We start from the raw sequence: 15,466 nt of genomic DNA, 5'->3' as shown, positions 1-15,466 counted from the left end.
AAAATACGAAACGTTTATTCAAGGTATATGCCAAATGATGAGGTGGCTTAAACTCACGATTATTTAAAATCCTTTTTGAATAAAACTACCGCAGATTTCTCTTAGATATTTCGTACTTTGTTAGATTTGCTTTTGAATAAAGCAAATAAAATATAAAATTATATTTACAGAAAATATATTTATATGCTTGATCATAATTCGAGTGGATACATTCATAGGAATATTTTAATACTATACATAAAATTAATGAAAAAGACTGTACTGAATTCTTCAAAATGAGTGTACAATAAATTTAACAAAAATTGTCACCACTTTGAAGTATGAAAATTCTTATGTTAAATGATAAAATGGTGGACAATAAAAAAATTGTAGATGTTATGTTAAATACGCCACACTATATTTATTTTCAATTACAACAATAAACCACATTAATATATGAAATAAAAAAGTAAATTTTTCTGAATAAAAATTTATTTTCAGTAATAAAACCAGCTAAAGTATCTACTATATTTGAATACACTAACCGTACTGTAATTTTATACATTTTATCAACAAAAAATAAAAGACACACGACGAATTTTTAAATATGACGTAACACATTGGTTTTTTTATTATTATTTCGAACTGGCCATCGAGCTAGTGGTCTGCAGGTCTGTTGGTCTGTTGGAACGATTGGTTGTAGCGGAGAATGTAGAGAATCCCACCATACGACCTTACATTTCGATTTCAATGGGAACGCTGCTCTCGCATAGCAATGACCCGCATCTAGGACAAGTGTTGCAATCCGGACGCCATTATAGAAGCTATTATTTGCTGTTACAGAGTCAATATTATACGCCGCATGAAATTTAGGACGTTCGCTATATATTTGCTTTTTGATTCGGTATTTATCGCGTTCGTTCAGGTTTTCGATAACGGAATCGCGGAAAATGGGGCGAAATAATAAAATTTCGCTTGGGAAAATGCTTTTGTAAACAAGCTATGTGTTAGGTCAATGTATATTTTACAGGAAACTGTGTCAATAGGATATAGCAGATCTTATTTTCATAATGAGATTAAAGCGAGGAAAATGGAACAGGCAAAAGACATATTCATGGTGATGAATTGATCGTTTTACCCCTTGAACCTCATAAATGGAATTAAAATGGACATAAGCCTTTTCGTGTGGTTTAAATAATCAATTTCTAATTGACACAAAACACGATTTTATTTTTTTTTTTTTGTTATGTCCAATAATTTTTTAATAGTTTATTGAAAATTAACTATTTAAAAATTATATGTAAAATTATTGGTAACTATTTTTACATATTACACAATCTCACAATATTTTATCCAATACTATATAAATATAAACAATATTGAAATGTTAATTGAAAATTAATTAATTAATAATTTTACGTACAATTTGTTGCAAATTTACAGTTATTTATAAATTATTTCAAATGTAGGATAAAAAATAAGCAATTACATAATCAGTACAAATCTCATTTATTAATACTTCATCGAATATTATATAAATATTATATATATAATATATATATATATAACTTACTACTTACTATACGGAAAATATACATATTTAATGGCAACATTAACACAATTTAAATTGAACAAGCAGAAAATTATAATTTTAAGATATATTAAATTAATATTATTATGTTTAATTCTTTCCAGAAGGCAAAATTTTCATTCATTTTTTTTTAAATTATTTTCTTGCATAGAAAAATACAAATTGAAGCCAAAATGTTTTTATTTAAAATTAAATAAAACAGTTTTCTGTATTGGCTAAAAAAAAGAAAAATAAATGATGTTTTTCTTTGTTAAATTTGAAACATTCTATAATTATGATAATTTATTTACATATATTTTTTACTCCCAAAAATAATCAAATTTTTGGTAAGATCTAAATAAAGAACATGAAATATTATTTTTATATTTTTGTTTGTGTCCCTCAAATAAAATAATATTTAATTAATTAATTTTTATTGTTAAATTTAACTTTTAATATTATATGTTATTTAAAGTGAAGAAAGTATTTTAAAATTAATGTATTAAAATAGACTATGTACATATTTAATGGATATATTAAATAAAGTAATAAATGGAATTTGAAATCTGAATATTCACTGTAATGTTTAAACCTAAGCCAGAATAAACTAGAATCTTTAAAAGAACATTAATAAATAATCTTTCCAGAAAACATTATCATTTATTTTTTGTTATTAATTTTTATACCATTTCTGTTTTTATTTGTAACAAATGAATGAATGATTAAATCGTAATATCGATACATTTTTTATTTTAAAAGTAAATTTTGGTTATATATGTTTATAATTTTGATTAAATTATGTTTATCTTTATAAAAATCATATTATACATTAATACTAATCTATTTTGATTTTTATTAAAAAATTTCAATTAGTTTCATTTTTACCTACTATTTATATTTAAATTGTATGTTTAAAGGACATATTAAAAATCTTTTCAACAAATAAAATTTTCACTAATTTTGTATAATTATTTATTATACCTAAAAGATACAAATTAAAATCGAAATGTTAAGAATTAAATTGTCAGTGCAATTTGGGTGTTTGTTATCTTACAAAAGGAATATAAATAAACTCTTTCTAATTGTTACATCTTAAAACTAATTGTAATATGTTAAATTATTTATATATTTATATCAAAAATCACGAATAATCAAATAATAAACAAAAACATCTAGTATTAATTGGAATATAATTTTTTATATTTTCGATTACATCCACTAAAGAGAATTGTGTTTATTTTAATGAATTTAATTATTATTAAGTTGAACTTCAAATATTTACAATATTGTACAATATGACAAAATTTATATAAATGAAAATTGAAATCTGAATAATGGAACATAACATTTTCAGAAATAATTTTCATTCAATTTTTTTTCATTAATTATTTACACAGAAAAATATCAACTAAAATTGACTTTGAAAATTGTTTTTATTGAAAATTAAGTAATCAATAATTACACCTGGAATTTATTATTAAATGAGGGTTATTAATAAATTCTTTTAAATCTACCTACGTTAATAGACATTTATTAATTTAATTTCCAAGGATGCATGTGAAATATAGAATTTAATTTTCTGCTTTGTATCTTACAAAATAGATTAAAATTGGCATTAATTTTGAATATTATTTTTTTGTGTATGATTGCATCCCTTAAATGTAATTAATTTATTTAGTTCCACTGCAAAAACACAATTTTATATGTTATATTAATGTTCAATTTGAATGAAGAATTAAAAATATATATACTGAAATGGAAAATGTACATATTTAATGACAAAATGTGTATAAAATAATATTTGAAACTTTAAATTCGAATATTTTTTGTAATATTCTAAATTAAGTAAAAAATTGCAACATTAAAGTGACGTGTTAAAAAACTTCAAAAGGCATAAACCTTCTTCTGTCAAAGAACCAAAAAGTCTATATCAGATTAAATATCCTTTTCCCATGTAACATAATCCCTGTAGACTGCTTTGAAGGCTTATTTTAACTTGTATTAGTCCTTGTAACAGCATATTTGTGTGTGTTTTTCTAAATGTGTTTATAAAATTATTCAACTTATTTATTTATTAATTAGCAAATTTCATTAAAGCTCGTACTTTTACTACAAATAATAGAGAGAAAAGTTGTTTTTAAACACATTTAATAAAGAAATTGGTAAATTTCATTTAATTTATAAAATTATTCAATTAATTCAATGAATTATTTTGAGATTTTTCTGAGCAACAAAATTATTTATATAAAGCTTACCATTAATGCTCATTATTGCATATTCTGATAACAGTTTTCGAACGGAACGTGGTAAATTTGTCCTGCGAATTGGTGACCGTAAAAATTTCACCTGCGTTCATTGCCACGTTTCGCAATGCCCCACAACATTTTGGTCAAGATGACGTAGTCGCAAAGCGGATTTCATTACCCAGATTGCACTTGTTATTTTGATAATTGACTTTTAACATTCAAGTTCATGGGCGTCGCACCGTATATTTTCACGAGGACAACAATATGCGCATTTATTTTTTTATTTTATTATTGCTTGTGCTATTGCGTCGTCGTAGTAAACTATGGGAGCTTAAAATGTCGATTGTGATTATTTGTCTGTAAAATTGCTCAAGGATGGGAATTTCAATCGTCAACTTTAGTTTGTAATTGACATGTTTTCTTAAATATTTTAATGGTAAAATTAAAACAAATCACATAATTTGTTCAATTTTATCGATGTCAAATCTTCCGTCAGTTCAAGGAGACACACATTTAATTCAAATCTATGCATTCTTAAACTAGCCATAAGGAAGTACGAATGATCTTGCACGTGAATAATTTTGAATAATTATAATAAAATTTATCGATATTAATTTTATATGTCAATTCGAATAAAATAAATAAAATCAATATCGTGATATAATCTACAGTAAAATGTTCTTACCTAATTAGTTAATTATGCACTATGTTACCAAATTGGCAGAAAATTGTCTAATTAGAAAGTGAACGTGCAATTTGAATAACTATTCTTATAATGCGCTTTATTGTTGAAAAGTGCATTACCTAAGCGTAGATAATTAAAACTAGGAAGTTCCGAAATCGATCAAATGTCAACAATTCACACCTTTGTTAAGTGTATAAAAGAACAAATACCACTAATCTGAAAGTTGTTTTTTATTTAAAGTATATCGGAACTTACTTAACATGTATCTTATAACTCTGTCATTAACGGGATAATATTTGCTTTTATTGTTTTCCCAATTTCTACTTTTAAAGAGAATTCGTCACCGTTCCAGATTTAAATACAATTTCACTTCGAAAAGACTTTTCGGACGTCGGGTCTTGTTGAATCACAGTGCAAACAAACTTTCATTAAATTGTACGTATGCAACTGTGTTTGTATGCAACTATAATACAATTTTGCTTTCTTTTTTTTCTCAACATGTGAATGTGTAGTAAAAATATTTACTATGCAAATGCAATAAAAATAATTAACACCCCCTCGCGAAGAGAAATTCTATAAGGAAATGTATTGTGATATTTTATTTTTTGACGATGACAATATTCTACGGCTTCCTAATAGGTAACTAAATATTCATATTAAAATATCAAAATAAAACAAGGTTATAAACTAACAATCAACCTTATTCATTAAGCAAATTGTTAGAAAATCGTTAACTTTACAATCTTTTTAAAGTTCAATGTGAGAATTTTCTACGTTTTATTTATAATATGCATATTATTAATAATCTAAAATTTATATTTCTAGTAGATTTCAATTAATAACATTAATATTAAATATAATTGTTATTCAAGATTTAAAACGTCTCTATGTTTTATAAAATATTGTTTTAATTTTTTCATAAAATATTAAAACCACAGTTATATGAAATAGATTATAGAAATAAAAAAATATTTAATGATTTATTTTCTACATACATATTTAAATATTAACAAATTTAAAAAATGTGAGTAATATTCTTTGCTAAAAGTTTTATATAATTTGAAAATACATTCATGTAAAGACAATTATTCCACTTACTTATGGTATTATTGTTCAAAAATCACTTTAAAAATACATTAAAAAATTTATTCAAATGTAACAAAATTTAATCATTTATTCCGTTTTATAGAGTTAGTTAGATTTAATTAATTGTAATTTATAAAAAATATGTTTAGTATTTTTAATAAAACATAAAAATCATAGTTGTACCATATTAAAAAGTATAAAAGAAAAAAATGAAGAGAATTAGTTTATGTATTTTTTATATATTAGATATTAATAAATTTAAAAAAGTGTGTAGTATTTTTTATTAAAGTTAATGTAAAGACAATTTACTACTTACTTATTTAAGGTATCATTTTTATTATATATATTGTCTTTATAAAATTTGTCTAAATTAACTTACTATATAAAAAAGATATTCAAATGTAACTAAATTTAATTCATTTTAAAGAATTAGTTAGATGTAATTAATTTTAGTTTATATAAATTAAAATATGTGAGTAATATTTTTTATAAAAATTTACTATAAATTAAAAATACATTTAAGTATATTCAATTGCACCCACTTACTAATGGTATCATTTTCCAAAATGCACTTAACATACATATTTAAAAAAATCCGTTTATAGAATTGGCTAGATTTAATTAATTTTAATTTATACAAAATATTTTTAATATACTTAAAAAAATATTAAACCATAGTATATGGTACATACCATATTAAAATGTATTAAAGAAAAAAAAAATAAAAGAATTATTTTAATGATGTATTTTTTATATTTAAATAATTATTTAAATATTAATAAATTTAAAAAAAATTTTAGTATTTTTTTATTAATGTTTACAATGTTTAATGTGTACACAAATTTCAACAACTCATTTATGTTATATATTGTTATTGTGTAAATTATTTCCACATCATAGAATTTGTTATAATTAATTTAAAATTTTTGCTCTAATAATACAGTTTTTAAAATTCACTTTAAGAATTTTCTGCGTTTTTTTAATTTATATTTTTAATAAGTAACATAATAAATTTATCAAAAATTTAAGATAACACTAAAATTAATTGACTTCTTACAACTTGAATATGACTAATGACTATTAAAAATAAAGAAATTAATAAACAGAAATTCAAATGTATTTAAAATTAGTAAGTATTAGATTAAATTAATTTTAATTTTAAAAAAATCAATAATTCTTACAAAGTACAAAAACAGTAATTATAAATATTATATTAACAAATATTAAAGTTAAAGTGGCAATAAATATTAATTGAAAACAAATATATTATTTTATTAAAAAGTTTGAATTAGAAATACCTCTACTTATATATGTTAATATTTTTACATGTACATATTAATTTAAAATTTTGTTATTCTAAAAATATATTTTATATTTTAATAAGGTTCCTATTCTATTGTAGCATTGGAATCTCCTTAAAATTCACTTTTAATATAGTAAAATTATTGATTAATAATATAAAATTGCCAATAATCATATTTAATTAAAACATGAAAATTTGTAAATGTTGGTACAACTATAATAAATTAATATAATGAATTTCAGTTGTGTAATAGTTGTTGCTTTCACTTTGTGGTCAAGAATAGGTATAAGAGTGCAAGTTCAAACTAAGATTTTAAATTTACATATATATATAATAATTATATCAATAATTCTTTTAATTTTTAGTTGAGAATTATAATGATAATTAAAATAATATGATAATAACATAACATGCATATTTACTGTCATTTTCTGGTTCTGGTTATTATATACAATCAATTGTTCTTAAAAATTTATTATCGCAAACCATTTTTTCTTATAATTTTGCTGTATTATATATTTGTCTAAAAACTATGTTTTTGGAGCATTCTTTTGCTAATTCCTACTTATATGTATGTGTATGTGTTTTCTAATTAATAATGAATATTGGAATATTTGTGTATGAAAAATATTTTAATCACTGATATTGTTTATTAATATTTTTATATTTAAACTGAGAATGACTATAATTTTTCTAATACTAGTGCACTTTTAAACGAATTTGAAAACAGGATTGTTTTTCATACGAACTTATCGAAGGCCAACTAATAACAATGACATGCTAATCTCCACAATTTCCAATAACACACAGACATTCCCTCGTGAAATAAAAACCGGAGCAAATCAACGTGCTCAATACGAGTATGCATAATTAAACTTGTCATTTCCCGGATTGACATTGACATGTATGCATGCATATTCAGTTTTAGGCTAAACCCAGCCTAGAGTGCACGTACGTACGTAAACAACTGAGTTTAATTGGGCGACAGCGCCAAAAGGGTTTCGACCCACTGACCAGCTAAACTAGACCAGGAAACGGACCCCTCGCGTTCATGATTTTCCACCGAGTTCCCGTCACCCCCTTTTCGTCGTGCGTAAGTGATAACACTGAACGCGGTGCATTTTCTAAAAGCCGTTCACCAGTTTACGTTTTACGGTCCATGTGGCAATCGATTCCGGTCTAAAGTTACATGGAATATACTAAAATTATAATAGAAAATATATAAATTTTGTATCCGGGTACTATCATTAAAATTACCAATTGAAGCAATAAATTTTCAAACGACACTTAAGTGTACATAGTAAAGGGAGAGTTTCCAATAATAATAAAAGTATTATATTATAATTTAAAGAAATAGTTAACGAGTAAAAATGGACATAACAGAAAGAGATCCGACAGTTTCTTAATAGCAAAACTAATAAATTTTAAACGATTTTTAGAAAAACACTGAAACTTTCCAAAGAAAACATGAGTGAATAATTTCACGCATGATTTTTATTTGTAATTATATAAACATCATGGACTGGGCAGTCGAATTAATTCTGAACATAACTTTCTAAAACCTCGTCCGAATACTGAATTTTTATTGACCCAGACCTTAACCCGAAATTTGTCTGTGCATATGTATGAGAAAAAACGTCGTTAATATATATTATTATATTTTTGAATTTAGTGAATTTTTGTAGTAGTAACCGACGTTAATTTGGTTCTAGGATGCCTGGCTACTTTCAAGGAGTGCGCAATACATTTTTCGACACGACACAAAAAATAATTGAAAATAAGGTAAACTTTATTTTTTATTGTGTATTTATTAATACAAAGTTAAATATACAATTTATTATATTTTCTATATATATCATTATTATTCTTCGCCTACATAATTAGTGTTCTTCGCTTTCACTTTTTAAGGAAGCAATTTACATTGTAATATGACCGTCAAAGAATGTTATTCTAAAATTGCTGAACTGTAAAAGAAAATCTTTTGAGGAATTTGTTGGTTGATCATAAAATTTTGTGTTTTTAATAAGATGATAGTTTAATTAATTGGCAAATTTCTTTCAACTCTACTTCAAAAAAGCTTATTTGAAAACGACATGAAATACAATTAAGAAATATAATAAAGTAAAATTAATTATTTAAAAAACTATATCATGCTGTGTCAGTTGTAAAAATGAGTATGCGATAATAAAATTTAAATAAAGAGTAATACGTAAAATAAAACTAAGAAAAATTATATTTCGAAAACAATTTTAATTAAATATCCTTATGTTTAAGTTATATTTAACATTTTTAAAGTTAGTATAAGCAGAAAAAATATTTATAACTTATATTCATAACCTTGAAAATAATATAAAGGAATTATTGAAATTATAAATAAATTATGGAATATTTTTTTTTTTTTTTAACTATAACATACTGTATCAGTTGTAAAAATATTAAGTATACGATTGTTAAATTTAAATTAATTCAATTAATAATAAATTTAAGGTATAAAATATAATTAAAAAATATAAAATATTTATATATAAATTATGTTTTAAAAATATTTTTAACTTGTATTTAATATTTTTTTAAATTGTATTTAATTTAATATATAAAATTAATTTTAAACAAAAAAAAAATATTTACATATCAGAAAACTAGAACTAAAATAATGAAATTATTGAAAATATGGAATAAATTATTTTTAAAAACTATATCAGGTTGCATCAATTGTAAAAATATTAAATATGCAATGATAAATTACAAAAATTAATAATCAATTTAAGAGTATAAAATATAATTAAAAACTATAAAATATTTACGTAAATATTATGTTTTAAAAATAATTTTTTAATCAAATATTCTTATTTTTATTTTATATTTAATATATTTTTTTAATTCTTGTTTTTCATTTAATATATAAAATTAGTTTTAAACAAAAAAAGTATTTATATATTAGAAAACTCGGAACTAAAATAATGAAATTATTGAAAATATGTAATAATTTATTTTCAAACACTATATCATTATGTTACATATGTTATTTATAAAAATATTAAATATGCAATGATTAAATTTAAATTAACAAAATTATTAATAAATTTAAGGGATTAAAATATAATTAAAAACTATAAAATATTTATATAAAAATTGTTTAAAAAATATTTTTTTAATCAAATATTCTTATTTTTAACTTATATTTAATACTTTTTTAAATTGTTTTTAATTTAATCTTTTAATTAAATTAGTTTTAAACAAAAAAAGTATTCATATATTAGAAAACTTGAACTAAAATAATGAAATTATTGAAAATTTGGAATAAATTATTTTTAAAAACTGTATTATATTGTGTTAGTTATAAAAATGTTAAATATGCAATGATTAAATTTACATTAACTTAAACAAAATTAAGAAATTTTTTTAATCAAATATCCTTATATTTAATTTATATTTATTATTTTTTATTTAATATCCTAAATTAATATAAAAAATTCGAAACTAAAATAATTGAAATTATCGAAAGAATATCGAGAAAACTATTCATGTTAGTCAAAAAATGTTATATATATATATATATATATATATATATATATATATATATATATATATATATATGCTAATTAAAGTTAAATTAATAAAATTGTTAATCAATATAGATAAATAAAAAGTTCTAAAATAAAATTGCTGAATTAATATGATACATCTGTTATTATGATAATACGATCTAATTGAATTTATTAAAAACTATATATAAAATAAAAATATACCACTTGCTATACATCTAGGCAATAATTAAATAAAATTAATATAAAATAATTTTATTTAATACTGTAATATGTAATATTGTATATGTAACACTTATAGAAATATATCTAATTTAGTAGTTTTATTTTAAAATTTGTTAAAAATAAATCATAAAAGTAAATATTGTATCTACAAAAATATACTAAAATTTATTTATTTAATTAATAACCCTCAACTATAACATTTGACGAAATGACACCCAATCCATCATCGAACCGAGAAAACTTTCGCGTCGCGTTCTTCGCTTCCTAATTGGAACGATTCAAACAATGACCAAGTTTAGATAATAGGACCCATTGTGCCGAAATAGTGTTGGCACGACCGAGCCGTTAGAAAAAAATTACGAACGGCCGTGCTCGATAAAGCATATCTTCGGCGGCAGAGATGGAGATTATGTGAAGAGAAAGTAGGAAACGGTTGATTTTTGAAAGTGAAATTGTCGGTAGGCAGTCATCTCAGATAGAACTTTCACTGTCCGCATACAGTTGTGTGTCTGCTCACTTCCTAACTGCTTTACCGTTAATGTCGTGTTTTTATCGGATCATGTCTTTAATTGTCTACTGTTAAATATTTATATATATTTGCAATCTATACTTATCACCTATTGATTTCAATTAATTCAGTTTGTTTTTTTTTTATTTTTAATGGCACCTAATATTTTTGTTTAATGTATCTGTGTTGAGAAATGTAATATGAAATTATTTCTACAAGGTCATCGTTAACGAACTGTATACATATTATAAATGTGGAACGTTGTTTTTCAAACCAAAATCTATTTTTGAATAGAAATTTTATCTAATTAACATTATCTACAATGGAATAATATAATATGTTGCGACACACTCAATAAACTTAACCAGATCCAATAAACTTTCGCGTTAAAAAACATACAGGACACCTCCGAAAATTTGGCAAAGTAAAATATTGGCGGAGACTTCAATGCTCGAATATGGGTGGAAACTTTCTCGCCAAATTAATTCATTGGAATCCAGTAAATGACGACAACAATCAATTCAATTAATCGATGTAAAATAATGCTTCTAGCAACATTTAGAATCGACAGTTAACGCCACTTCTACCTTCTTTATTACGAACATGCCGTTTTTTTCGATATTGATTAAACTGCACAAACTTGTCCGTAACCTTTCGAGTGGAATGGTACGAATTATCAAGAATTTATCTTGTATAACGAAAATGTGTGGAAATCGGAAATTGCTGACATTTCGAAGTTAATTGCGCTCTATTTGATTGCCACTTTAATTTTTACATCGGGCTGAAATAAATGTACTGGCTTACAATCAGTCGGTCGTTCCGTTAATCCCTAGCGAAGTACCAAATTTGGTCGATGCATCGTCCGCATTTTTTGGAGAAAGGAAAGTGTACATTCGCAGTAATTAAATGTGAGCCAATTTTCTTAATTACCTGACCGTCGCCGAAGCACGTAAGCCTCACATCCAATCGTTTCGCCGGTGTTAGATAGAAATGCAGTATCCAAGAGCGTTGGTAGTGAGTGTACAAGCACATGAGGAAGGACAGTTGTTACGCAACGTTCACGGTAAATACAAACGCAGGTTATTCACCTGAACTCTGTGCGAAAAAATCGAATGGCAGTTTCACTTCTCTGGCTAAGAGAAAGTTGACCTACATCACGGTTAACCTCAAGTCATAACGGTAAAATTGTTTAGCACTGTAAAAACGGTTTATTGTTGGATGATCCGGCGCTGTAACGAGGAATCGCCGTTGGAGGTGGGCATAAAGTCGTTTGTAATTGTTTTGAACTTTTCCATGTTTCCTGATTTGTTTTTATGTGCCATGTGTTTTGTTGTATAATGGCATTAAGGAAATTACTATTGTTGGATAATTAAAACAATGCGAAATTACTTTTTTTTTCTTTATTATTTTAGCACTTCCGATACATTTAGACAAATATACGAGATATTATTTTCCGTTCACATATTTATAAATATATATTTACATCCGTAAACAACTTTTATTAAATACCCCGTATAATTATAATATAATATCTACGTGACCTTTTCCATGTACTAAGATATGCATACAAATGTAGTCAGCTTAATCTCATTCTTTATTTAGTTCTTTATACCACTATTAAACTAGTAAAGTTTTAAAAATTATAACATGATAATTTTAGAATTTTAATCTAAAAACTTAAACGTTGGAACTAAAATACAACAGTAACTACTTACTGTTTATGAAAGGAGTTAAGATCTACATTTGTTTGTACAGATTTTCTATTTTACCAAAGTTAAAACGATATATTAGAAACAGAATATTGATATTTGCCATTAAAAAATTATTTTCAGTATTACTAAAAACTTAAAAATGAAAAGTTATTACCATGTTTTAATGATTTTCTTATAATACTTGCTTTTTTATTTAATTAAATAATTTTAAACTTAAGATTAATTAATTGAATATGTGAATAAAGTTCATGCTTTTATAATAGTTTATTTCATCAAATTCAATGGTTGTACAACCATTGAATTTGTACATTATGTCTTTAAATCGTTGTGACTATTTTGTTGTGTAGAGGTTAAGGACATGGTTTGGTTATACGTACTCTCAATTTTTAGAAATGAAACAATGTATAAATGTGACATTAAAACATTGATTTTAGTAACCTATTGGCATAGATAAGGAAAAAATTATAATCACTGTTAAATAATTTCATTTGAATGGAAACATTTCAAGTTTTTTTTAAGATTTAAGACTACTTTGTTGGGCTGAGGTTATGGACAATGTTTGGTTATACGAATTCTCAATTTTTTAGTAGTGAAATGTTGTTAGAAACAGAGTTTATATATTTAACACTAAAACATCGATTTTGGACAATAAAGGAAGAAAAAGAATCATTGTTTAATAATTTCGTTGTAATGAAGGTATTTTAATTTTATTTAAGATTTAAGATTACTTTGTTGATTAGAGGTTAAGGACAATGTTTGGTTAAACGAATTTTCAATTTTTTAGAAATGAAATGATATCAGAAACAGATTTTATAGATTTAACATTAAAATATTGATTTTAGTAATCTATTGGCAAAAAAGGAAGAAGTTTTAATCATTGTTAAATAATTTCGTTTTAATGAAAACATATCAAGTTTTATTTAAGATTCAAAAGTATTTTGTTGGGTAGAGGTTAAGGACAATGTTTTATAGACGAATTCTCAAATTTTTATAAACGAAATAATACATTTCCTATAATTTTTTATAATATATTTAATTAATTAAAATATGTACGCACGAAATAAATTCCTAAGTGAACTTTAACAAGATTTTTTTAGTATTGTTTACAGCTAATTCCCTTTTTATACGAATTTTTTGGGAACATATCTACCGTGTAAAAAGAAAATTAGGTGTATTAGTATTTTTCAATAAATTATAGTGCCTTTAATCACAATTGGGACATTATTAAATGAATAAATGAAGAAATGTCTTATTTTTTATATTCTAACGAAAAGAGAATCCAGTGTCGACTTGATATGTATAAAATGTGTTAAAACCTATTTTTATAAGCTATAGTTTTTAAATTTGTCTATTTCTTAATGATGAAACCTTATCAGACACAAAAGATTTGGAGATTAAAAATGTTTTAGTATTATTTAAACCCAAAAAAGGAACGAAGTTATCATCATTGTTTGTTTTATAAAAAGCATTTCTTGTATTATTTGGAAATATTTTAATTAAAACACCTAAATATCAACATCGGTTAAGTTTACGGTTGGGCAGTTTTATACCGTAAATGAAGATTTATTTACACCCCAATCTTGCAAGTTTATAAATAATATAATATAATAATTCGTTCAAATATTCGTATCTCAAACACAGTCCTCCAAAGTACTTAATCAACTTGTCTCTTCAATTCATTCAGAAACAAAAACCATTGCTCCAAATCTGTCAACCCCCGTTTCGCAAAAAAATTCCCAGATGTTCCCAAAAATAAAACATCCGTCCGACATCTGCATACGTTTCGGCGTTTCGTCCATTCATCGTTTTCGATAAAACAACCGATAAAAGGTTCATCAGCCGCGGCGTCACGCGATTCGATCGTCCGTCGAACGAAACCTTTCGACGGTCGTAAAGGTTTCGCATGCCCGCAAAGGTTAGTACGAAACTAGACCGTTTCGAATTTTATTTAATTTTCATTGTCGATGCGTAAATATGGACGTTTGACAATTGCATTTACGTGTGCACACAATGGCGAACGACGATGGTACGTTTGTAACGTTTCGCAACAATTCGAGGGTATCGACCGTGCTTATAAGGTGTCTGTTAACTATTATTTATAAACTTTCTATCATCCTAGATGTACCTAGGTTTCCTCATATTGCTCATTGTATTATATGTATGTGAATATTGGATTATGAGTACTGTTTTGTTATTGTTATTTTATTTGGTATTTTTTTATGTATTACCTTTTATTCTCTGTTAGTAGTAGTTTCTTTTTATAGTGTAAGGTACTACGTTAGACTATATACATTTATGTATATGTATTTTTAATTTTTTACAGATTAAATCAATAAAAATCATATTAATTTTTTATATGTTTATTGTTATTTAAAATTATTAAAACATAAGTATAAAGTTCACAATGTTTTAAACCGTATGAAATAATAAAAATTTTATATTATACTATTTAATTTGTATATTTTATATAACTCAATTTAATATGTGTACGTCCTTTGTAAACAATGTTCTGGTTGTTGTGTGGATTTATTGATTTATTAGTTCAGTAGCTGTAAATTAACAGACAATGAAACTTTATCGTAAATTAAGTGAAATATTATTAAAATT

General features: G+C 24.0%; 1 protein-coding gene across 1 annotated transcript in view; it reads left to right on the top strand.

Moving 5' to 3' along the window:
* Window positions 1-15,466, top strand: part of LOC109599908 (hormone receptor 4) — a 59,004-nt gene that overhangs the window by 20,281 nt on the left and 23,257 nt on the right. Inside the window, exon 3 of the mRNA XM_049965070.1 lies at window positions 8,582-8,651. The gene's annotated coding sequence lies outside the window, so the exon portion shown is untranslated. The remainder of the gene's footprint in view (window positions 1-8,581; window positions 8,652-15,466) is intronic.

This window comes from Aethina tumida, chromosome 3, assembly GCF_024364675.1.
Source record: "Aethina tumida isolate Nest 87 chromosome 3, icAetTumi1.1, whole genome shotgun sequence".
Taxonomy (NCBI): Eukaryota; Metazoa; Arthropoda; class Insecta; order Coleoptera; family Nitidulidae; genus Aethina; species Aethina tumida.
The sequence above is the reverse complement of the archived record's forward strand: the minus strand, read 5'-3'. Positions and strand labels throughout refer to the sequence as shown.